At 34.2% G+C, this 27783-nt stretch overlaps 1 protein-coding gene across 42 annotated transcripts in view; it reads right to left on the bottom strand.

The window, feature by feature from the left end:
• The window catches only part of LOC105489121 (protein tyrosine phosphatase receptor type D), a 2338800-nt gene that overhangs the window by 2049871 nt on the left and 261146 nt on the right, over positions 1 to 27783 (bottom strand). For 40 of the 42 annotated variants that reach the window (XM_011753819.3, XM_071078808.1, XM_071078779.1 and 37 more), the window contains exon 2: positions 23191 to 23245. The exons of the other annotated variants lie outside the window; for them this stretch is intronic. The gene's annotated coding sequence lies outside the window, so the exon portion shown is untranslated. The remainder of the gene's footprint in view (positions 1 to 23190; positions 23246 to 27783) is intronic. 42 annotated transcript variants of the gene reach the window in all.

A 27783-nucleotide genomic window follows, 5' to 3' on the forward strand; every position in this document is an offset into this window, starting at 1 on the left:
AAGTGTCCTCTTGTGTATCTCTGATTCTTAACTTTAATCTTTATGACCATAATATAGTTACTTCGCCTCCAGGTGTGGAATCAGGGTAACAGGAAGTAAAACAGAGGACATATTAAAGGGCCTCAGTTTCCTGTCAGGCCTTATCAGTGCCTCTTAGTCAGAAAATTAATTGCTTTCCTAGGACCCATGTTCTGTGTATGTTCCCTCACTTCTCACAAGTTGGAACTGGGCTGTAGCATCATTGCTAGCTATACTGGAGTCCACAGAAGGGAATTCGTTTATTTATTTATATTTATTTATTTATTTAATTTTTTGAGACAGGGTCTCACTCTATCACCCAGGCTGGAGTGCAGTGGCACTATCTTGGCTCACTGCATCCTCTGCTCCCTAGCTAAGGTGATCCTCTCACTTAAGTTTCCAGAGTAGCTGGGGCTAGAGGTGGTTGCCACTGCACTCAGCCATATTTGTCTTTAATGGGAACATTGCTGGCTCAAATCAGATTAAATTTGGTAGTTAAGGTGTTATGTAGTAGGAGAGAATGTTTCCTTGTCAGACATTGGACAATATCTGCCTGGCATGGTGATTCTACTCCTAAGTCTGAAAATAGGGCTAAGAACTATAAGAAAACTCCAGAGAGCTATCAGCCAGGAGAGAAAAACATGTTGTTACTGCTGCTGCTTTTCCCTCTCCTTCTTCTCCTCTTTCTCTCCTTCCCTCTTTTATGGAATCATGTGACCAACTCTTAAGAAATCATTCATTATAGAAAAATAGAAATAAATGTGGCAATGCACACTGCGTCCATTGACAAGACACCACCAGCATAAACTACTTACTATATGATGATTCAAAAGGATGGATAGGGGACAGGGCCTACCTAAGCTGTAATGCATTATTAATCAGTCTCTGAAACTGTAATTACTTTCTGATTCTGTCTCTTCAAGCTTGCAAACAACAGCACTTAACAACCTTCCCCTCTGCAGATGACTTAGTGCTCATTTCATACTGTGGTTTACAGTCAGTTATTGCATTAGATTTCATATCTGAGATTCACTCAACTAATAAGTACATCTGAAATTCAAAATATGTGCAAGGCACTACCTACTTCACTATATGGATGACAGCTTCTGTGGGTGCTCTCTAGAACCTCATTTCACAAGCCAATTATCAAACTAATTTTAAAAATCTCCAGATTATATTTTTTTTTTTTGTAAGGGGAAACAAGGAAGTGAGGTGAAGATGTCATCTCTTTCTTTCAATTAGTTTTGGTTAAAGAGAGTCGCACCTTAGCATAAAATTAGTTTTCACCACATTTTTTAAAAATAAAGGAATGGATATGTAGGGTTGATAATGAATGATGAATGCAGTTAGAAGTATAATTACTCATCTAGTGTTTGTAAAACCTATGCTTTTACATTCTTATCGATATTAATGAAGACTAATTTATAGCAATAAAGAATACTTAAGATAGATCATGAGAGATAGCTAAATATGTACAAAAACTTTGTTACAACACAGCATGTCAGGTTAGGGGTTTAGCTAAAATGCTTGGTAATAACATGTTTTCCCTTCTGCCCATAAGTTAATTCATATTATCATCAACCTACTCAGTTCAAACAGTGCCAATCTAAAAAAATATATTTTTCAGTGAATTATTTCTAAACACTAAATGTCATTTCTCACGGAAATTCTAATAAAATGCCTAAAATGCATTATCTGACATTTTAGTGGATCAGTAAGTAGCTTGCCAATTGAAATTCTAAAATCTTTATATGTTATAGATTTCTGCTTTCTGTTCTAAACTCTTGACTTTTTAGAGAATAATTTACATCTCTATGCAACTATTTAGCAAGGGATGTCTAAACATCAATTTCAATTATAAATAATGATTCCAGTTACACATGTACGTTACATTATGAAGAACCTAGCAATTGAGGAGTTCTGCACTTTATATTGATAAATAATGTCTCAGACTCGCTTAAGTCAGCAATGCCTACAGTGGAGGGAAAAAAAAAAGCTGACTACGTAAGTTTGAATATTTTCCCTGTTTTAATCACACTAACCTTTATTAATATATGCATTGAGAATTTAGCAAATCGTGGCCAGGTTTCCTCCTAAAAAAGGATAAAGCATCATAATTTTTTAGTTAACTGCTTTGTCATGTGCTTGGTAGGCACCTTTTGCAAAACTAATGTATCTTCTGATATTGCAACATCTCTTTTATCAGTATAAAAATTTAGGTTATTATTACCCAAAGAATTCAATCTTATAACCCACAGAGGTCTCATATTTTAATAACATCATTAAATTCAACTAATGCTATTGCTTTCTCTTTATCAGTTCTTAGAAACTACTACTGAGACCACTGATTTGAGGCTTCCTCCATTCATTTATTGATTTTTTTTTTGAGACAGGGTCTCACTCCATCACCAGGCTGGAGTGCAGTGGCATGATCTGGGCTCACTGGAACCTCTGCTTTCTGGGCTCAAGTGATCCTCCCATCTTAGACTCCTGAGTAGCTGGGATTACGAATGTGTGCAACAATGCCCAGTAAACTTTGGTGTTTTTTGTAGAAACAGAGTTTTTCCACGTTGCCAAGGCTGGTCTCAAACTCCAGGGCTCAAGCAATCCAACCGTGGTCTCCTAAAGTGCTGAGATTACAGGTGTGAGCCACTGCGCCTGGCCCATTGATTCTTTCACCAAATGTGTGTAGAGTATTGGCTAAAATTTACACATTGGGTGGAAAACCTCAGTCCTCATGCAGCTTTAGTAAACTGGCATACTTCACACTAATAATGATTTCAGCAACACGAATAATTACTTAAGCAATCATTTATTATGATAATAACTACTCCAAAGGGGGAGGGAGGAAATGATAACTGCTATAAGAGTGTCTGATATACTCCTAACAGAAACTGCAGAGTCAGCACTGCAGAGTCAGAGAAAACATCTCTGAGGAAATAATATTTAAGCTGCAATAAGAAGAGTGAGAAGGGTATTGATTGGTCAAATGAAGGGTCGAGGAAAGAATTGTAAATGCAGAATGAGTAGTAGATGCAACAAACAGAAAACAGAATTATAAAGAAGAAACTGAGGCATCAAAGAAACTGAGAGAAGCTTAATATGGTTTGGAAGACAAGATATACAAGATTATGTTGGAAAAATAACATGACAAAGTGGAATGTTGTTGATTGTCCAAGTATAAGTTTCGTTTCTAATCAGAGCAATGAAATGATTTTGAAGTGTTTTTAAAAGTGGGGATGGAATGGGTAGCAACATAAATAATCTTTAAGTATTAAAACAAAAGCAACTCTTTTATTTGTCTATTAAAAATTTAAAAGAAACAATGGTGGGATGATATTTATGTAGGACACATTTATGTTTGAAACTGCCATCCAAGTAGATTAATATATAGAATTAAGAAACAGCTGATTAGAATGGCTGACTCCTGTGAAATTCAAATGATCATTGCAAAAACATTACTGAATATCATGGTTAAATGTTTCAATTTTTTTCTGAAAATGAATTCACATTACTCTCTTAAGCATTTTAACTTTGAAATAAGTGTGTCAAAAAAGCCAAGAAGGACGATTTATTAGTTAGAGATGCATATTAATGTAACTGAAATCTTAAATATAATGGCAGAAATGGTAGTATGGTGAAGACTACGTCCCAGGATTTCAAAATAAATTCAAATCAAAAGATGGAGTGAGGAAAATTTATGCTCTGAGTCATCCGCGTGAGAGTTATTACATTAGTGTTTCCAACAAGCTCAAACCAAACTCCCATTAAATATTTGATCAGCTTGTGAAAGACCAGCATGTACTCTTCACAACCATGAATGTGAACATCTTGCAAACAGTTTAATGCATGACAGACCCATAAAAAAGATTATGCATGATAAAATAGTGCAGTGTTGGCACATCCTAACTGCATAAAAAAAAAAAAAGTGAAGGAAACCACAAAACAACAAATGCAAGCTAAAGCTAGTACACAATAAGCTATGTTAGGAAGACACAATTGCAGGTTGAGTCAGGAGGTTACAGGCTAGCCCCAAATCTGACTATTTCACATAGAAACTAAGGATTTTTCTGTTGTCTTAGGACAATATGTCAAACCTATAATATACAGCGATTTTAGGATACTCAAGCTAGCTTATATATTTGCATGTACAACTGAGCTTTAATAAATGCCAAATCAATTTTCTCCCTCAAACCTTAATATGTAAGTTTGCTATTATACTTGTAACTTCCACTTGTGTTATTTTCTTTGGGTTAAAATATTTAGAAATAAATTAAAAAGCAAAAATATATTCAAAAAGAGAGAAGATGGCAATTATCACATCAATCAATTTGCACATTGGTACCAATTGGTTTTGTATCTGAGATTTCACTTAGCAGAGAGACAGAAAGAAATAGTACATTTTAAAGGACTAAAATAAACACATTTGGACTTGGGGAAGGTGAAGAAATCCAAGTTTCAAGATGTCATTAGGAAGGGACTCCTCATCTGAGAATGGGGAGGAAGATGTTGATCTGTGTTACCTACGGTAGTGGTCTGAATAAAACCAATTATAATGTAGAGAAATGTTCAGGGATAAAAGTAACTATAGGTAAGGTACAGATTTTATTAAAAATAGCATTACAACAAAATTATTTGATTTATAATTTTACCTATCAAGCTATTGAAGAAAGTATTGTTCTACTTCTTAATAATCTATTTGAAAATACATTTAAGGAGGAAAAATGAACATTTTAACTATTCAGTTAAAACCTAAATATACATAAATTCTTTCTCTTTCTTTCTTTTCTTTCTTTCTCTTTCTTTCCTTCCTTCCTTCCTTCCTTTTCTTTCTTTCTCTCTCTCTCCCTCTTTCTCTCTTTCTTTCTTTCTTTCTTTCTTTCTTTCTTTCTTTCTTTCTTTCTTTCTTTCTTTCTTTCTTTCTCTCTTTCTTTCTTTCTTTCTTTCTTTCTTTCTTTCTTTCTTTCTTTCTTTCTTTCTTTCTTTCTTTCTTTCTTTCTTTCTTTCTTTCTTTCTTTCTCTTTCTCTCTCTCTTTCCCTCTCCCTCTCTCTCTCTATCTCTCCCTCCCCTCCCCTCCCCACCCCTTCCTTTCCTCTTTTTCAGATGGGGTCTCACTCCATTGGAATGCAGTGGTGTGATTTTGCCTTATAGCAATCTCAGCCTCCTGGGCTCAAACAATCCTCCCATCTCAGCCATCCAAGTAGCTTGGACTACAGGTGCAAGTCACTATGCCCAGCTAATTTGGTTTGTTTATTTATTTATTTATTTATTTTTTAGAGACAAGGTCTCACTATGTTTCTCAGACTGGTCTCAAACTCCTGGGCTCAAGAGATCCTCCTGCCTCGGCTCCCAAAGTAACTCCAACTCTTTCTACATCTGGGCAAAGATGGAGCGGCATCAATGGAGAGAAAGGAGAGTCCACTGAATGACTGAATTTGTCAATTTAACATTGATAATAAATGTTATCAGTGTAATATGTAGTTGCTATTTAGTTCTAATCTTAAATTTTGTCTGGTGAAAGATGATTTATGCATAGTTTCCTGTCTAGAGATTTTTAAATATTGGGATATAGTATATTAATAAGTATATTATTTATTCCACACTGTATCAAAAATAAGCTATAACCTGCAAGTTTACAAGTGATCAGAACAGCTACTCAAAAAATGATTTTAAGACAAGCTATAGAGGGATAGATTAGAAGAGTATTTATTCTCTAAGGAAAAACAATTCTGAGAATTCACTTGTGAGAATTTTTAAGAAAAATTAAAAGTAAACTAGATAATTGCCTTCCATTGAATTAAGTTAACAGAACCTGGAAACATTTAAAATGGGTTGCTATATTGATTCATGTCTTTCTTTAAACAAAGCAAACCCTTCGTAAATTATAGCGTCTCTTCTCTCACTCTCCTGTAATTACAATGTATGAGAACACTGAGGATTGACTGGCCCTTCTCTAAAGAGAGGGAATATAGCTTTCACAAATGAACTTGATCAATATGCAACCGCTTATAAGAAGAAATTCCAATTATTAGATACTCTGATAGCCCACCCATTCTCTTAGACCAACCTTTAAACAAATAATATCAATGCGGATATTAATAATACCTTATAATATCTCCTTGGTAGTAATTTGAACAAAGATTTTTAACACACAAGGTTTAGGAAATTTTCTTCATTTTTGATGCAGAAATAATTGATGATAAGTCGGTATGATTTCATAGCAACAATGAAATTCAAAGACAAGTTATATTTTCTGCTTGGCCAACAAGTAGATGGTTAATGTTGTTAGCATCAATATTATTAAAAGGATATGCCGAGTAGTTGCCTGAGACATCTGTCCCTCCACTGATTCCAGAGATGATTGAGCTGATATGACTGTGAATTCAGATGGCACTCCTTCAATGGCTTCATATGCATTCCAAGATCCCTATATTTCACCAAATGCAGCACGTTTTCTGATAGAATCTGCTGTGATCTAGGGTATCCCTATTGGTCACCCCTGCCTTCAAAGAAACGCTCAGTTTTTTTGTATAACCATTATTAGATTTTGAAAAAATAATCTCTATTCCAAGCTTTTGAAATACTCTATCAATAATGATACCTCACTTACTATAAGATTTGCTATCAGAAATCTCTATATGTTCTCAAAGTTTTTGAACTAATTTAACAATCAAATGTACAAGTCAACAAAGCAAATCAAAATTTCAAAATTTACCAACACACATACCATCTTAATCGATATATAAAGTACTTTTCTGTACTTTATTTAAATGAGGCCGATAATACATTTTTAAAGTTGTTATTGTTAAACAACATGATATTTCCCTCGTATGTGTTAAAGCTGGTACCCAGGTCCAGGTGGCTCAAGATTTCACCTCCTCCCCAGTCTCCTACTCAGTGTAAAATGGAGACAGGTATTCTAAAAGAGTGTTTCTCAAACCTTAAGGTCCAACAAATAGTTTGGGCGTCTTCTTAAAAACCAGACTCTGTTTCAGTAAGTGTGAGGTGGGCCTGAGACTCTGAATTCCTGACAAGCACACAGGAAAAGCTGATACTATTGTTATGCTGGCCACATGTTGAGACACAAAGCCTAGTTATACATTAGACAATTTTAAAAAGGTTAATGTTCTACTGAGGCAGCACTTAAATCCCCATGCTGGTCATATCTCTTTTTGTTTTTTGGGGAAGATGAAGTCTGAGCAAATACACACTACTACAAACTATTTTTGATATTACATGCAATCTTTAACCCTACCATCTTTATAAACAATTAACACTAAGTTAGTTTTACCCTCTTAATTACAAGGAAAGAGAGAGTAATAATGAGGAATTACAAACTGCTAAACAATATCCCTGATTTATTTTTAGTTTGCTGAGTTTTTTTTGCTACTTTAAAAGCTTTATTATAAGGAAATAAAAGAGAAGTCATGAGGCATTTAAAAATGTTTAATTGTTTGAACACACCAAACAATAGCTAGACCTTTCAAAACAACCAAACTCCAAGCTGATTAAATTTGTTTAACCAGTAAGATACATATCATATTCAATAATTAGTTAATGGACGCCTGATTTTTCAAAATAATGACTAAAGGAAGAATTTTGCCTGGGTTAAAAATTAGATGCATAGTAACAATTTTATAAAACAGTAAGGATAGGTTTTCGTTAGTTTAACTGACAAAAGTGAATATAAAATGTACACCCAGTGTAATAATTTTTTTAAGCAACAACAGAAACTGCTTTCAGATCATTTTGTTTTCACATTGAGAAATATATTTGAGCAAGTATCTAAAAAGATATGTTTGTCCAAACCTAGATTTTGATCCACTGATTAATTGTAAGGTAGATATACATTTTCTTTTTTATATAAATATATTCACTTTTGCTAAGTTAAAAACCAAACAAAACTGAAAAGCAATCTACCATATTTGATTGGACAATTTTCAAAAAGTCTTAGTTTAAACAAGTAAAGCTAGCAGCTAGACTGGGCAATTTTTGTGTTATTTAATAAAAAGCTGCTGCATAATTCAGGTAGAATGCTAATGTCCAAAAAAGAGGTCCTCTAAGCTGACTTGGTCATTTTAGTAATCTGACTATACACAGAAAGCTATGTGTATTATATTTGTAAGCCATAACTTTGATATTCTTTGGGGGAACACATTGATTTATTAACTAAACAAAGTTTAAAGTACCTCATAGTATAGAATTTTGATAGAAAAATAATAAAAATTAGTTGGATATTATGAAATATGCTAATGAGCCAAAGCCAAAAAGTTGAATATTTATTTTTTTTATTGTTGTTGTTGTTAAATCTGTGCTCCATTATAGATAAATTGCTTTTACACCCATTTTTACTTTCAAATTGCTTCACATTTTGGTTTTATTAAATATTAATTATGAAAATAATATTTGAAACTTTTTTCAGAAATTATTGCTTTCACATTTTTGAAAATGTGAAGCATTAAGAAAAGCATCTATGAATCATACTCTCAGAAAACATCTCTTTCATCCGTTTTATATAAACATTTATGTGTTTTTGAATATTATAATATTTCTTTTTTTTTTTTTTTTTTTTTTTTTTGAGACGGAGTCTCGCTCTGTCACCCAGGCTGGGGTGCGGTGGCCGGATCTCTGCTCACTGCAAGCTCCGCCTCCCGGGTTTACGCCGTTCTCCTGGCTCAGCCTCCCGAGTAGCTGGGACTACAGGCGCCCGCCACCGCGCCCGGCTAGTTTTTTGTACTTTTTAGTAGAGACGGGGTTTCACCGTGTTAGCCAGGATGGTCTCGATCTCCTGACCTCGTGATCCGCCCGTCTCGGCCTCCCAAAGTGCTGGGATTACAGGCTTGAGCCACCGCGCCCGGCCTGAATATTATAATATTTCTAAGTAGAAAAAAGGGTTCTATACTTTTTTTTTAACTTTTAAAATGTACTTTGACAATTTTCTATTTATGATCCTGAGATATCAATAAGACAAGCTCTCTAAGGCAATGTGCAGTCTTTGCATCTAAAATTTATTTGGAATACAATAGAACTATGAGAACAAAAACTTCAATGAACACTTTGATAGGAAACATCTGCACACCTGACAATCTATGTTCAAATAATCTTATAATTTTTGTGTGGTTGTTTAATTTGAATGATAAATTAACTGATTCTCTACTAGACAATACGAGGCACTGAAGATAGTAAACATGCACATATATCATGTACATTACATATATAAATATATTACAGATATATATGCGTGTGCATTTGTGCATATACATATATATATATGATAGCATACTATTCTGTAATCTTGCAGTTCAGCAGGAAATGAAAAAGAAGACAATCATTTTTATTTAGAGCTAATAGGACCCCTAAATAAAATAAAATACTTACTCTCATGACAGTTGATTTATCTAATAGAAACAACCGGATCATTTATCATTTGTTGGACTAACATAAGTATTTGAGATAAATTGATCATAAAATATATGTGTTTCCAAATACTATTCTCTATCACTTCCTCATAATTGGTAATTAAAAGAATTATTGTAAGGTCTCACTTGTGTGTGTACCAGAAAGGTTTAATAAAAATAACTACCAATTTTTCACCAATCTCTAGAATATTCTATATTATACCAATGGGTTTGGAAACCCTTTGCTGGAGAAACATAACAAAATCTAGAGCTCTTGCATGAAGTAAATATACATTTAAAAAAATTTCTTAGACAAGAATGTTATTTTTTTACCCTTTCCAAACCTCCTGAGGAAGAAAGTACGAAAAAGTGATGTACTTTTTCCTGTCATTTACTTCAGGACAAGAATTTCTAGAACTCAAACCAATGCCTAACTTGTTGAGAATGTCCCCTGTAAGGACTCTCTGGTGGTTCCAGGGCTCCTGAAGAACCCAGGTCTACTCTTTGCTACCTGTTTGAAAGAACAAGACTTGGGTCCTTGCAACTGTACATTGCAGTTACAATTTCTGGAGTTTTTATTATAAAAATTCTCCTGTCTGTAGGTTGGGATATAAAATAAAGAGATAAGACTTCTATATTTCCTGTTGTAAGCTTCCTGCCCCTGTAGATGAGCTCCCATCTTTAAAGCAAAACAATACTAAAGAAACAACAACAACAAAAAATTTGATTCAATTGGCCCTATACAAATCAGAAAAAAATTAGAAATCCTAAAGAAGGTTGGGAGCCATTCTTTTTAATCAGTGATTTATATCTAACCTCGGGCTATTCCAGAATACACTCTTAGTAGCTCAGAGATACAGATTAACCTTTTTGTTTTCTTTTTTTCATGATGATATCTACTGAATTACACCTGGTACTTGAAAATACATTTGCACGGGAGACTGTAAAACTGGTAGGGGTGTTTCTGGGGTGCTCTTCCCTTAAAAAGTAAGAGCAACTTTTTATGGTTTTTCAAGATTTGAGAGTATAGAAATCATTTTTTTGAATGTGCATTGCACACCCCTACAAACTTATCTTTGCCCACAGGAACTTGTTAGCAACTTAAACAAACACATAGGGAAACAAAGTCACTTTATCTCCAGAAATCGATTCAGCATAGCTATTGTAAAGAGTCTTCCTCTCACGCCTGTAATCCCAGCACTCTGGGAGGCCAAGGCGGTCGGATCACGAGGTCAGGAGATGGAGACCATGCTGGCTAACACGGTGAAACCCCGTCTCTACCAAAAATACGAAAAATTAGCCAGGCGTGCTGGCGGGTGCCTGTAGTCCCAGCTACTCCGGAGGCTGAGGCAGGAGAATGGCCTGAACCCAGGAGTCGGAGCTGGCAGTGAGCGGAGTGAATGACTGTCGCGCCCCTGCACTCCAGCCTGGGCGATAGACCGAGACTCTGTCTCAAAAAAAAAAAAAAAAAAAAAAAAAAAAAAGCGTTTTCCTGAGACTGTGAATGACTTGCTGGAGGTAAACCTCAAGAATGTTAGGCACCTAGAGAAAATACTGGATTATACATTCCATAAGTTCATGTCTTCACATGGGAATGAATTCATCTCTATGCAGCAAAAGAATAATTTCTTAATTAACGGTAGAAATAGAAGAAACATGCAGACATTGGAACTTTAGAATCAGAAAGTAATTCCTTTCAGTCTCATGGCATCTTGCTAACTTCCAACTCTGATAGGACAAAATGTCATTTCAATAGAAGATCTCTGACCAGCCCAGTTCTTTCCCACCTTGGTTAACGTGGCCTGAGATTGTTTCTACCTTCTCCAGATATGGCTACACTGTGCAAAATGTATACTGTATCAGCTCTCTTCAGTGTCAGATGCTTGCTTTTTGATTATAAAACTAAGCTTTATTATACTAATCTCACTATTTTCCAAATAATGAATTTGGAACACCAGCTGAATACACTGGAAATTATAGTTGTTTTTCTGTTGAATATGGGAGTTGCCTATAAAGTGTGGTTTTATCTTTCCCATATATTCTTTCCAATATTCCAAAATATTTCAGTGCACATGGTCTTAACTTATCATTATGGAATTTATATCATTTGAAAATAAATCCAAAACACACTGGTTGCTTTTTGTTTGCCTGGGTTACATTTTGTTTTCCTTGACATTGCCCTCTTTGCCGTTTGGGCAATACATGACTTATTTTAAGAAAGCGAAGTGGGAATTAAAATATGTTCTTTAATGTGCATGTTCTAAGGGATTTGATTTAATTAAGAGTAGTAGTACTATTTTAAAATAAAATTTAAAAAGTTATTGTATGTTTTCAGTTTTTTTGGTCATGTCGTTGGATAGCATGTAAAATCATGAAGTCTGTTCATGAATATTTTTTCTACTTGCAGTTCTGATGGGTAATCAAGTGGTCTGTCTGTCCCTTTTGGCTTTTGATTAGAAACAACTTAATCCGTACATTGTATGCTTAATGTCTGGTGGTTAATCCATTTTATACAAATACCTGTTTTTAAAAAGATACAAGTATACTTTTCTTATGTAAGGTTGGAAAAATAGAACGTTTGAAATAATGACACCTATAATCTTACAACATGCACACAACAACTTTACTGGCTTACTACAGTGATATTCTTTCACATTATTGAGTTCATACTACATATGCCATTTTGTATGCTTTTTCTATTTAATGTGATATGATATACGTGTTTCTACCATTTAAAATTTCATAACCGTTTTGATGCGCATGACATAGTCTGTCATGTATAAAAAATTAAATTGCTACTGGATATTCACTTTTTTACGTTTTTTATATTTTAAGTAATACAGAAAAATCTCTTCATCAGTATTTGAAATGTAAAATCACTGTATTAGGAATAAAAGTTGGACTCTAGTGACATCTATAGAACTATATTCCTGTACTTTTTCTTCTGAAAATTGTGCTTTTCTTATTTCATCCACATATCTGAGGAAGCAACTGTCAATTTGTATAACAAGAACTTGCCCTCTGTCACAGTAAACTTAAATACTTTTCTGAGAAATTTTAACTGGGACTATGAGATTGACCTTACTCTGATCTATGTGGTTGTAGTTTGTAAATCCCAACAGCTAATGATGGCGTATTCCAATATCTGGATTACGTGTACAGAGGAACCATGTCTGGTGTTAGAGGAAAAATAATAAAACAGATATATAAAGAGAAGCAGTAACAAAGGACAGAGAGTAGAGGCCAGTTTCAGATTCTCACAGAGACCTATTCCTGGGCAGATTTACATTCCTGATTATAATTATATAATCCTGATTATAATTAAGTTATTATAAGATAACTTAAGAATCTTCTATGTTTATTACAATCTTCCCCCAACACATTTTTTGTTCCTTTTTTCCATATTTGGTTTCTATAACTTCAAAAGCTTATAATCAAAGGATATCAATATTTTAAAGGTTCTTGATGCATACTATTGCTGGTGGTATATTTTATTGTGTCACTTTAACTAAACTGGAACTACATTTTCCATAAATTCATTCCCCAAATGGTTTGAAGTAAGATTTGACCACGAGAGAAATTTGCACATGATTTTGTAAGTAGAGAAGTGGTAGTAATGTTTACTCTCCAAAGGTGGATGTAGGATGTTAGGCTCAGGAGCAGCTTGCATGCATCCCTGGCCTACTACTCACTTAATATTGGCAGAGGGCAGCAAAAAGCCATGTAACCCCTTAAGCTCCTTTTGATTCTCCTTATACTTCTCTAAGTTTGCATCAAGTACATGGGTAGCTCACTAGTAAAGTTAGCCAACTTCTCTTGCAGGTCATCTATACCATCAATATTGGTGGTGTGAGAAACATATATGAATTCCAGTTTATCTTTATGGGTCCCAGTTCATCCTTGAGGATTTCAGTTTTGTCCTTGTTCTCCTCTACTTCACAATCATTCTTCCTTCCTAATGGTTCAGCTGACTTACAGCAACATCACTCTCAGCACCAGATGCAGAGGCAATAGCCTTCTGTAAACTGTTCCATCAGCTCTCACAATTCCATAAGATCTAATGCCTATAATAAATCCCATAGTTTGTATCATCATAGTGATCCTGCTTCTCTTACCAAACACTGCCTAATGCAGATACTGGTTTGGAAGACGATTGCTACTTCAATAAAAACAGCATGGTTTGGAGCAGCAAAACCATCTGGCCATGGCTTTGGAGTCCTGCAGTGTGAGGAAGCTAAAAGGGCATTGAGAAGACTATTAACAGAAGCTTGTCTAGCTTGAAGGAGGCTGTCAGTGCAGACTGAAGAGAAGGCAGCAATTAAGCCTTCCATGTGAAAGGCCAGACACTGTGGAGCAGAGGCAAACCATCTCCCCATTAACTGTCTGAATTCTGTGATCCACAGTTCTTTTGTTTTTTCACTAGTCTTGAAGTGGTTTGTTAAATAGTAAGAGATGGTTCATAAATAATTTGGTACTGAAAGTGGAGCAGTCGGAATTGCATCTGCTTTCCTGCTCTTGAGTTATACACTATGCTTCTAGAATCCTGTGTGCTTAGAGGAAATTCCCCGCTTTTGCTTGTTAGTCCAAATTGAGTTTTTGTAACTTGCCACCAAAAAGAGTCTCAACCTATCAAAAATAAACTTTTGGAAATTTTGTCATGCATATTAATATCCAAAAATTTACTATGTCCTTACTTATTTATATGCAATTTTAGATGAAAAATACCTCTTAGAGAAAAAGTCATGATCACTTTCAGTTGGCATTTTGTATAAATTTAAATAAGTTATTTTGTTCAATAAATTACGTGGTCATTCCTTAAATCATCTAGGAAATATTTACTGAGTTCTTTCAATGTTCACAGTAGGGGCTTAAGCAAGGAGAAGGATATACCAAATCATAGTTTTTCTGAATAATCACACACTAGCAGCAATAAGACACGTAAACAGAAACTAACACATTTCCTTGATTCTATAATGCATTAAATTTTTACATTTAAATTGTTTTAAAATCAGGGCACATCATATACTGTTGGATGCATTTCACGTGAAAGTGTTTCTTTTTTTCCCTTCAAAATTTGCTATTAAATCAACAATGGCTTCTAAATCATCCGTAATGTCTTAGATGGAAGAAACTATAATATTGCAAAAGTTAATATATAATAAATACCATGAGAGATGCCAGGAGACTTAAAATGTTTCACCAGCTGAGATAATGTAAGAAGAGTACGAAGAATGTCAACAGGGTTTCGAAGAGCAGAGCAAAGAGGCATGACATTCAACAAGGATCTCCTACCCATACATAAATGAACTTTCTTCTAATCCTCAAAACAGGTTTCAGTAGTAGGAATTATCTTTACTTCCCTGATCATACAACTGAGGTTCAGATTAGTGAGGAGAGAAAAAAACATCTTTGAGTTTCGAACCCATATGTCTCTAAATTGAAGTGTACACTCTTTTCAGAAAATAATATTGAAGGAATTCACCTAGTATGACATACTACATGCAGTGTATAATGTGTACTACCTACACCCCTTGTCCTAAATCCTATATGTAAAATAAAACTCCGTAGGTACTAATACTAACCTCAGTGTATGGATGAGAAAACTGAGACCTGAAAAAATAAAGTAAGTTTTTCAAGGTCACACAATTAATAAACAACAGAGCTACATTCCGAACTCCTGCAGTCTGGTGAAAGAGTTTGTGCTTTTAAGCACTATGTCATGAGCCTCTCAAGACAGTTTAAGCAAAAAGCTTTGTCTGGAATCTCTAACCACCTGATTAAAAGATGCAGCCCCCTAACTTTTGATTTCCCTTTCCGAGCTCTACTGATCACCTTTTAACATACAATTGTTATATTTATTATGTATATAACGTAATGTTTGTTGCTACCACCTTCAAGTAAACTCCTCGAAGGAAGATATTTTTTAATCTGCTTTGATCATGGATGTATTTTAACAGCTTGAATCATGCCTGACACAAGGTAGGCTTCAATAGGTATTTGCTGAATAAATAAATGATTGATTTCTGTAACATACGAAGTGAGGATATTCAGTGAGTGAACAGTAAGTGGAGAGAAACAGAGGCATGGAAGTCAGAGTTGTGTTCTGAGATCTGATTAGTGCAGTTTGCCTAAGGCGTCAGGTGGGAGCAGAAAAATCAGTGAGCAGATCTCCCTGAAAGGGGGGTTGAAGTCACTGAGGAACAACCACAGGAGCCTTTGGTCCCTCACATTTTGTTTATAGCTTGTTCAGCACTAGACACTGGAAAGGAGGGCAGGAAGACATCAAAGTAGCTGTATTGTTCATATTTTTTCTCTTTGGCAGCTATTTTCTCTATTTCCTGCTGACACTACAATTTCAGCGATTTAATGATACAATTGTTTCTGAAAACGACACAGAAACAGATACCCTCAGCCATTTAATTGGCTGCCCTGAAGAAGTGGAATCTGCTGTTTTCTAATTTCATATTTGAGGGGGTTTGAGAATACGGAAAGGTTAGAAGAAAGACAATATTTACTTCCATTTAAAAAGGTAAAATCTTAGCAAGGAATTTTAAACTCAGCCCAGTTGATTAAGGTCTGCTATTTCCATGGCAGACACCAGGATACCTATGAAGATTTCATTTGATTCTTGCAAAGATGTTACTAAAACTAAAGAAGCACAATGCTGTTAGAAAAGTCTTATTTCTTCTGTACATTTTAGGTTTTGTCTACCTAGGTCTCTAGGATTGTTGTGGAATTAGCTCCTGCATCTATGCACTTGACTGAGACTTGCTACCTTCTCGATATTTGAACTAATAAATTAAATACAATGACATTTATATTTTCTGTTGAAGAAAATTTCTCTCATTCTGCCAAATGTTACAGAAATCATATTAAAGTTGACCCAAGTTTTCCTCATTCTTCTTGTTAACATAAAAAATGAAATACTAAATTTCTAAACAGGCAAGTATACATAGTGGAAAGAATATGATTAGTATGTAAAATATTATAACAATGACCAGATACTAAAGCTAAGTATTCTGTATGAAGTAAGTATGAACTAAAGATAGGGGAAGGCCTGAAAATAATTATTCAACTTAGTTAACAAAGAAGACTCTGAAAAAAGGTTATAAGATAATAGGCAAATATACCTATATGTTATATCAAATGTTAAAAGTTGACTTTTCTTTATCACATTAATAGAATAAATGAGAAAATAATATAATAATACCAATAGATTCAGAAAAAGGATTTGACAAAATCCAACTTCCATTCATAATAAAATCTCTCAGTAAACTAGGAATAGAAGGGAACTTCCTCAACTTGGTAAAAAATATCTATCCCCCTCCCCCGGCCCCCACCAAAAAATATAACATACTGAAAACATCACATTGGTGAGAAGCTCGAAGCTTTCTTTCTAAGATCAGGAATAAAGCAATAATATTCCCTCTCACTATTCATTTCAAAGAATATACTGGAAGTCATAGATAATATCACAAGAAAAGGAAATCAATTTACATTGGTTGAGAAGGAAGAAATAAAACTGTCTTTGCTTGAGGATGACAAGATCACCTACACAGAATATCCAAAAGAAACAACAACAACAACAACAACAACAACAACAACAACTAAATCTCATAGAAGTAATAGGCCATTATAGCAAGGATCCAGCATACAAGGTCAATAAAGAAAAGCCACTCTTTCTTTGATTGACAGTGATAAGTCAATCACTGTCTTAACCATCAGCAATTAACAAGTGGAATTTGAAACTAAAGATACAATATTATTTACATTAGTGCCCAAGAAAATGAAATACTTTGGCGTAAATCTAACAAAATATGTACATGATGTACATGATACAGACTATGAAACTCTGATGAAAGAAATTAAAAATATAAGTAAATGGAGAAATATTCCATGTTCAAGAACAGGAAGACTCAATGTCAAGATAAGAGTTCTTCCCAAATTAATCTAAATATGTATTGCAATCCCAATCAAAACCCCAGCCAGTTATAGTTTGCGTATTGACAAACTGATTATTAAGCTAATATGTAGAAGCAAAAACCCAGAATAGCCAAGCCAATATAGAAGGAGAAGAACAAAGTCCTGGACTGACACTACCTGACCTCAAGACTTAATATAAAAACAGAGTACTCAAGACTGCGTGGTACTGGCAAAAGAACAGATAAAAAGATCAATGGAACAGAAAGAGCACCTAGAAACACACTCACATAAACATAGTCAACTGATCTTTCACAAAGAAACAATTGCAAAACAATAGATAAAAGATCACCTTTCCAACAAATGGTGCCTGCTACAAATAGACATCATTATGCAAAAACAAATGAAAAAATGAATCTACTCACAAATCTTGCACCCTTTACAAAAGTTAACTCAAAATGTATCACAGACCCAAGTGTAAAAGCCAAAAGGATGAAACTCTTGCAAGATAACATAGAAGAAAATATAGATGATCTTGAGTTTGGTGATGACGTTAGATAGAACAACAAAGGCATGATCCATGCAACAAATAATTGATAAACTGGAATTAGTTAAAAAAATTCCAGCTGAAAAAGACACTGTCAAGAGAATGAAAAGACAAGCCACTAACTGTGAGAAAATATTTGTAAAAGATATATCTGACAAAGGAATGTTATCTAAAATATACAAAGAACAATTAAAACTAAACAATAAGAAACAAAAAACTTCATTAAAAAATGGGCCAAAGACATTAACAGACATTACACCAAAGAATATATACACATGGCAAATAAGCATGTGAAAAGATTCTCACCACGTCATCAGGGAAAAGCAATGTAAAACAACATAGAGATATCAATACACACTTATTAGATTGGCCAAACTCCAGAACACTGAAAACACTAAAAGCTGTCAAGGATGTGCAACAACAGGAACCCTCATTCATATGCTGGTGGAAGTGCAAGTGGTGCATCCAGTTTGGAAGAGAGTTTGGCAGTTTCTTACAAAATTAAACAGATTTTTGCCATCTAATCCAGCAACTGTGCTCCTTGGTATTTACCCCACGGAGCTGAAAACTTATGTTCACACAGAAAAACTTCATACAGATGTTTCTAGTAGCTTTATTCATATGGTATACTTCTAATTAATAAATGTGAATACTAAAATAAGTGAAAGCCAAGACTGAATCTCAGAGTTTGAATGGAAGAGAATTAGTAAGTAGAAGGAAAATACCAGTTTTGTGTGGCTCCCAAAGTGACTACTGGAAGGAAACAAGCATGAGGATTATGGGTGGGAGTTTTTTGTGGGCCAGAAAATGGTTCACATAATTTTGCCTATTTTGCATTTGCCAGAATTCAGTCACAAATAAAAAATAACAGGAAAAGAGCCAGGATCAGCAAGAATGGGTTCTCCAGTAGCCAAGAATATTAGGTCTAGGTAATATTTATGTCTGTCCTAGATGGCTGGAAGGTTGAAGATAAAAAGAATGAATGAAAAAAAATTGAGGGGGGAGACAAAAATATTTCAAATAACAATAGGCAGGAACTATAAAGAGCTAAATCTAAAACAAAATACTAAGGGGACACAGGGAATAGGGTATGAGTACCAGTAATGAAATCTGGAAAATACTGCTAGAACTAGACTGTGAAGGAAAACTGGAGCTTTGGAAGTTGGATTTAGGGATAAAAGTCATTCTCTATAGACAGAGATGAAATGGTTCCAGATGTGCAATGAAGAAATAAATAGCCCAGGAAATTCTGAATGGAGAGTATCCATTCAAGGTCATAGTCCAGGAGCCATCTGACAAACTAGACTAGGTCAGTTGGTTTGTGACTGCAGCAACTTCAGCAAATATTGGCATCTACACAACCTTGCTTATTTAATTTCTAAAAAGCAAAACCAAAAACAAACAAACAAAACCTTTCCTTTTCAATTTTATATTCCTAAAACTGAGTGACTCAATATTGTATTAAATTACTTTAAATCACTTTTGCAAACACCATTTATAATACAGAATTTTCCCCCTCATTATTATATATGTACACATTTTATAATAAATTCCAAATAAAATGTTAATCTAAAGGGTGAGTATACATGTACATATAGATGCAAGATACAGATATACTATTCAACATAGCACACTTTGCTCTTCCTAATGATTTATACCAAATGGATTTAGAATATCATTTCAAAGAATCATATCTATCTATCTATCCACTTTCATGCATCTGAATAGGAAATTTATGTGAACAAAACAGAGATAGTATACTTTAATAGGTCCTAAAGAAATGCATAACATTTTAACATATGGAGGTTGTGCTCTAACAAACTTTAATACAAAACAACATCTTGTATATTCACTCACGCATTTTTTTTTCCTTTGCAATTTGGGAATTTAAAGAAAAACCAGTTTTATATGTAATTAAAATAATGCTTAAGTCATAAAGCTCTTTTGTAATACTCAAAACTAAACCTTATTTATACTTATGTGTCAGGAACTTTACATGCATTAACTTATTTAACACTTAGAACCAGTCTATGAGGTAGATGTTTTTACAGGTGCAGAAACTGAACCTCAGAAACATTTGAAAACTTCTTCAAGGTTATACAAATAGCAAATGGTGGAAACCACAATTTTACCCATATTACATTTTTTTCAGAATCCATGCTTTTCATCTCTTTGCCAAGCTGTTTCCCATATTATATCTTTTATATTAAAATTGTTTGCAGCAACTGCATTTTCTTAAAACTTTCCTAGTATTAAAATTTTTTTTAACTTATCTTATTGGGAAAAGCGCAAACTTTTTCACTCATTTCTCCATGTCAGGTATTAAAGAGTCATGAAGTAAGTTTATTTCTATCATATGAGCTTCATTCTATTTTGAGTCCAAAGACCAACTAAGAATGCATAAAAAGATTATATATATGGAATACCACTGGGTCTTGCTAGCAGTTTCAAAGTTATGTAAGGAAACAGTGCTGAGAAACCACATTCATTGCCAGTTCTCAGCACAATTGGCTACCAGGAGTCATGTATAGTAAGTGCTATAGCTCAGTACCTACACAGTCACCTTTTTGGCTAATGAGTAACATTCTAGCAAGCAGAGGACTGATTTGCGAGACAGTTGCCTGAAATTTAATGCTAGATTTCTATCCATACCAATATAACTTTTAGCTGATAGTACTTCCACACACAGACAAATGAAACTGACAAAAGAACTGTCAGTTACAAGCCAATAACGCATTTCAACAAATAATTTTTTGTGTGCCAGGCACATACTGTGGGTATTCAGTGTTCATACCAAAACCTCACAAGGTTGGCCTATTTTGACTTTTATCACATCTATAGATAAAGGTGTAGTGTTATCTTTCTTTCCCACCCCAAACTGTACTCATCTTTTTATTGCAAATACCTGGCTAAAGGAAATGTCAAACTTTATATATAGAACTTACTTGAATAGCTCCTACATCAAAGTGCTGCTTTCTTAGAAGCTCAAAACTGTTAATATGTATTGACTTAGCAAAAAGAACTCTAATAGCAAAGGCATTGCTTTTGAGAGAGATAGCCCCTGTTTGGAACAGGAGAAAAAATATATACATGTTTCTCTAAGAAAACAGAGCAGAGATTCAATATAGAAAGGATAAGCTTAGCAGATATATAGCTTATAGGACAAATTAATACAAATTAAATAGAGTACATTGCTAAAGAGGACCTGGGGTCATAAATATAATATAGACCAAAAAAAAAAAAATTCCAACACGGAAGAAAGATTCATGGATATAAATTCAACTGAGCAAGAACAAAGCAAATTGTTCAGAGTTCAGCTGTCATTCCTTGCAAGATAAGCAAGCAGCAGAGTATCAAGGTGAGTTAATAAGCAGAGTTAATAAGCAGCAGAGTATCAAGGTGGCATTGTTTAGCTTTGTTAGTGGATACATATAAGTCCTGGAACAAGGTTTGTAAAATGAGGAGAGTCCTGAAGATTAAAAAGGAATCCTTATTAGGAGAGAAGTTGCCCAGTACTGGTCATCTAACATTACGGTAGAAAACTTCAGACCACTTTCTTCTCTGCGTGTTACAACCACACAGTTGACATTTTAGGAACTAAATCATTCTTAATTTGCATAAAGGCTTTTTCATTGTTGTTCTTTTGTTATACAGTCAAAATGCTTTAAAATAACACACCTTCTTCCTGTTTGTTTTGCTCTTCAAGAGAAAAGTAAGCATCCCTTACTGTTTTTGCACTTCCCTTCATCTGAACTGCAAATTTAAGGTAAGCAGGAATCTTCAAAGCACGAAAAGCATTTTCACTCTGAAAGACTTCTTATCTTGGAAGAAATAAGATTCCAGGATAATAAAAATCTATCGTGATATCTATTCTCTCTCTTATTTGACAGGGATTTTCAAGATGGATCAGCAAGATAGAAAGGGAATTTATTCATTCTACCAATATTTATGAAGAAAAGGGCATTTGGGAGGAAAATGGATATTGGATCCTCCTCAAAGTTGCTATAGAAACCTGGGTGATTACAGCTAATGGCGTGGGGAGAAGTCCTGTTATCTTTAAGAGATTAACAGGAAACCTTGGTCTCATTATTTTTTCATTCCCCACATTGCTCTGATGATAGCAATGTACAGATTAGAACCAATAAACAACAATAATGACAAAACAACACCTTCAATGTCTCCTTATTTATAAAGTAAAAATATAATTTTGAAAATTCACCTTCAAAAGCTTCCATCAACAAATCCCACTCCAACCTTCTGAAATAACACCTTATTCTTCACAACTATATTCTTTGATTTGGCATATGCCATATTGACAACATATCCCTATTTATTTCCACCTTTATGTTTCCGTTCATATTCTCCTCTCTAAAGAAAATGATTTTATCTAACTCCACATATATTCATCTGATCCAGAAAAAAAATGCTAATTACTTTTTTCAATAATTATTTCATACTACAAGAGTTAAAGTAGCCTCTGTCTTCTAAATGCTCATTCCACATTATCTGGACAAGTTCTCAATGTCCACCTGTGATACGGTTATGTATATTTGTTGTCAATGTTTTTCCCCATGTTTACAAATATCATTATATTTAATGTTCTCATAGCAACCAGTTTTCAAAGAATTGCTAGCTGGGAGTCAATAGCAAGAGCATACCAATCTTTACAACATATACAGTGTCAACCCAAGTGGATCTTTCATGATTCAGTTTTCTCTTAGCACCTTGAACTATGCACTGTATCACCCAGCTGGCTATATCACACCAGTGTGAGATTATATACTATTTGTATTGGTCCCTGCTTTTTTTTTTTTTTTTTTTTGGTTTAAGTACAAAATTGTGTGATACCAAAGGTGAACATCTTCAAAGTCAGAGCTATTGAAAATTAAAAACTAGCTCAGATATTAAATAGCCCTATATATTTAGATAAACTACCAACCATCCTAGAACCTTAATTTCTTTCTACAACAGAAATAAAACCATTTTTCTTACAATATTTTTGTGAAGATTAAATTAGATGATTCACATTAAGAATCTAGGACATGGAAAGTCCTCAAATGGATGCCAACATCTGATGAGCAATACTGTCAGAAGATTCCATAATTCACTTTGAAGATTTCTCCAAAGTGTATAGCAATACTAAATCCAGGTGGCACACCATTAATGCACTGACCATATGTGATCTAAGCAGGAATAAGAACATGGTTTCATGTTTTAAATATTATTTCCGAAATGAGAAGCATTATTATGCAATGGATAGAATTCAGTTTCTTATTATCTGTTTCTAGTTCACAGATACTACTTACTAGTTGTGTGACTTTGAGACAGGTCCTTTACTTCTTTGATTCTTCATTTCTTCACCTGCAAAAATGAGGACATTGGGCTAGATCCATTATTTTACATTAATTTTTAAAAAGTATTGGTTTCTTCATTCTGTGAATAAAATTTTATGGAAGTAAAAAACTGAAAGCATTAAAAGCAGAGTTGCTTTGAATAATACAAAGAGAAAAATCTAGGACCTCCAACTTTTGGTATAAATCTAGTCTATGGTTAACAGTAGATTCATGAAAAATTGTGATAATCAGTTACTAAGGCTTACTCAGAAAGTACATACAAGAAATGCCAAACTCTAAACCATTACAGTCACTGAATATTACCTAAAGAAAAATAGTCTTTGAAGCTCCAATAATTGTGCTGAATACATTGTCTAATAACTTGAAAATTATAAGGTGAAATTATACAACTTTAATGATTGAATAAAGAAAAAATGTGACTCATAAAAGATAATACACCCAATAAATGAGAGTGATCAGACATTAATATTTTGTGTTTTAAAGACAATATTGGGTGAAAAATTCATATGGATGAGTTATGTCTTCATACTTTTAATATTGTTAAGCGTGTGTCAAGATGACTACAGTATTGTAGAATGGTCAGTGTGCAAATATTATGCAAGAAATCATGTAAGAAATGAAATGTGGCTTTAAAGTCTGATAGATGGTTTTAACATTTTAACACTATAGTTCTGGGCAGTTTACAAAACCTCTCTAAACTGCTGCTTATCTGTCAAATGCAGATAGCAATATTGATCTTCTTGTCATTTGTTTGTTTTGTTATTATTAAAGGATATTTGATATAGAAAGCAGTAGCTCATATTGAGTTCCTAAGTAATATTAATTCTTTTTTCCCTGTCCTTTTATGTAATTCCATATGTATTGTTAATATTACCCAGCATAGAGTGTTAAGAAATCTTAGCAACTCAACTTTTTAATGGTATCTTTCACAGTGGTCTCTAGCTTTCTAACCTTTTGAAGCTGTTAAAATAAAGTCAAATAATGATACTGCTGTGGCTTAAGTGTATGCTAGGATCAATAAATTGTGGTTCTTGAAATAAATTGCAATTAAAGGGATAGCACTTGATTGCTTGACAGTAGGTAGTCTTTTGGCCCAAATAAACTTGAGTATCAGTCTGATTCATAAGCGAATTAGTATGGACTTCACTTGCATTTCACTGGAAGACCATCAGATCGTATTGACTCCTGTCCACATCGTAAGTTATGCTCCTGATGTTGACCTGTGTCATTTATAGGTAACTAATCCTCTTCACTTCTTTACTTTGCTTATTCGAGATTATAGTCAGCATTTTTAATAAAGTAGAATATAGAAGAAATTTAACATGTTTGTAAATAAGCACACTAACAGCTCTAAAAACTTCAATACTGTTGCCTGCCTTTTTAAATTTCTATACATTTAGGATGAAATATGCCTTAATTCAGATATGACAAAGGCATCAACATTGTAAAGAATGATGATTGTTACTGAATCTTTGTAGCAATAGAAAAATTTATGTAACAACAAATACACTAGAAAACACAACAGGATAGATACTTCATGGCAAATTATTTGAATTAATCTGAAAATAAAGAGTCAAAGTATTGTCCTCAAACATGTAAATATACCTACTTAGAGTATAATATTATTTTATTATTCTTAATTTTCAGCACCTTCTATTCCATGTGGTGTTTTGTATTTAATAAATTCCAGCATACACCTGTATCACTATTGAGTGAATATAAGCCATTCAGAGACTAAAGCAAAATAAGTTAAGCAATCCCTTGGACTGTAAATTCCATTAAGATAAACAATGTTCTTGTGTTTTCTTCCTCTATATATCTACTTAGCAGCATATATCCATCCAGAGATTAAATAAATGTTTTGAATGAACAACTTAAGAAGGTTGGATTTCTGAAAAGGGACAATGTTTAAATATAAAGTATCTTCTCCATTTAAATAGCCTTACTTCCGTACCTCTTGTTTGTTACACACATTTTTTTTTTAATATACTCTAAGTTCTAGCGTACGTATGCACAATGTGCAGGTTTGATACAAAGGTATACCTCCATGTTGGTTTGCTGCACCCATCAATTCATCATTTACATTAGATATTTCTCCTAATGCTATCCCTCCCCCAGTCCCTCACCTCCTGACAGGCCCTGGTGTGTGATGTTCCCCACCCTGTGTCCAAGTGATCTCCTTGTTCAGTTCCCAACTATGAATGAGAACATGCGGTGTTTGGTTTTCTGTTCCTGTGTTCGTCTGCTGAGAATGATGGTTTCCAGCTTCATCCATGCCCCCGCAAAGAACATGAACTCATGCTTTTTTATGGCTGCATAGTATTCTATGATATATATGTGCCACATTTTCTTAATCCAGTCATTTGGGTTGGTTCCAAGTTTTTGCTATTGTGAATAGTGCCACAATATACATATGTGTGCATGTGTCTTTATAGTAGCATGATTTATAATCCTTTAGGTATATACCCAGTAATGGGATCGCTGGGTCAAATGGTATTTCTTGTTCTAGGTCCTTGAGGAATCGTCACACTGTCTTCCACATAGCTGAACTAATTTACACTCCTGCCAACAATGTAAAAGCATTTCTATTTCTTTTCTATTTCTCCACATCCTCTCCCGCATCTGTTGTTTCCTGACTTTTTAATGACTTCCATTCTAACTGGCAGTGATGTTATCTCACTGTGGTTTTGATTTGCATTTCTCTGATGACCAGTGATGACAAGCATTTTTTCATTTATCTGTTGGCTGCATAAATGTCTTCTTTTGAGAAATGTCTGTTCATATACTTTGCCCACTTTTTGATGGGACTGTTTTTTTCTTGTAAATTTGTTTGAGTTCTTTGTAGATTCTGGATATTAGCCCTTTGTCAGATGGGTGGATTGCAAAAATTTTCTCCCATTATGTAGGCTGCTTGTTCACTCTGATGGTAGTTTCTTTTGCCGTGCAGAAGCTCTTTAGTTTAATTAGACCCCATTTGTCAATCTTGGCTTTTTTTGCCATTGCTTTTGGTGTTTTGGTCATGAAGTCCTCGCCCATGCCTATGTCTTGAATGGTATTGCCTAGGTTTTCTTCTAGAGTTTTTATGGTTTTAGGTCTAATATTAAAGTCTTTAATCCATCTTGAGTTAATTTTTCTATAAGGCATAGGGAAGGGATCCAGTTTCAGCTTTCTACATATGACTAGCCAGATTTCCCAGCACCATTTATTAAATAGATAATCCTTTCCCCACTTCTTGTTTTTGTCAGGTTTATCAAAGATCAGATGGTTGTAGATGTGTGGTGTTATTTCTGAGGCCTCTGTTCTGTTCCATTGGTCTATATATCTGTTTTGGTACCAGTACCATGCTGTTTTGGTTACTGTAGCCTTGCAGTATAGTTTGAAGTCAGGTAGCGTGATGCTTCCAGTTTTGTTCTTTTGGCTTAGGATTGTCTTGGCAATGCAGTCTCTTTTTTGGTTCCATATAAACTTCAGCCTTTTCCAATTCTGTGAAGAAAGTCATTGGTAGCTTGATGGGGATGGCATTGAATCTATAAATGACCTTGGGCAGTATGACCATTTTCGTGATATTGATTCTTCCTATCCATGAGCATGAAATGTTCTTCCATTTGTTTGTGTCCTCTTTTATTTCATTGAGCAGTGGTTTGTAGTTCTCCCTGAAGAGGTTCTTCACATCCCTTGTAAGTTGGATTCCTAGGTATTTTATCCCCTTTGTAGCAATTGTGAATGGGAGTTCACTCATGATTTGGCTCTCTGTTTCTCTGTTATTGGAGTTACACACTTTTTAAAAAGCAAACCAAAATCAGAATCAAATAAATAATGTTCTCATGCCATGCTTTCTGTGTTGTCTCATATTTATGTTATTCATTTTAGATGCTATTATATCTAAAATCATATAAATCTTCTATTATACTATAATAATGTAATTTTATGTTTCTGAGCATTACATCCTTTCTCCCTTCTCATAGAAGGAAATTTGTTGAAGACTAAGGCTAAAAAAGACTTATATTTTTGGTATGCTGATGAATTCCAATCACCCCCCATTGCATTTGATTCATTTCAAGTGGTCAATAAATATTTGCTGGGCAAATTCAAAATTATCAAAATTCAAAATAATCAAAATGATTATAAATTTTAAATATTATTTCAGACAACCTCAATTTACACATGGAAATATATTTTCATAAATTTATAGCAAACTTTTTTTTTGTTTAAATTTTTTATTAGACTTTCAGTTCTAGGATATATGTGCAGAACGTGCAGGTTTGTTACATAGGTATACACGTTCCATGGTGGTTTGCTGCACCCATCAACACATCATCTACATTAGGTATTTTTCCTAATGTTACCCCTCCCCTAGCCCCTAACCCTTAACACACCCTGGTGTGTGATGTTCCCCTCCCTCTGCCCATGTGTTCTCATTGTTCAACTCCCACTTATGAGTGAGAACATGTGGTGTTTGGTTTTCTGTTCTTGTGTTAGTTTGCTGAGAATGATGGTTTCCAGCTGCATCCATGTCCCTGCAAAGGACATAAACTCATCCTTTTT

The sequence above is a fragment of the Macaca nemestrina genome, chromosome 14 (genome assembly GCF_043159975.1).
Source record: "Macaca nemestrina isolate mMacNem1 chromosome 14, mMacNem.hap1, whole genome shotgun sequence".
Lineage (NCBI taxonomy): Eukaryota > Metazoa > Chordata > Mammalia > Primates > Cercopithecidae > Macaca > Macaca nemestrina.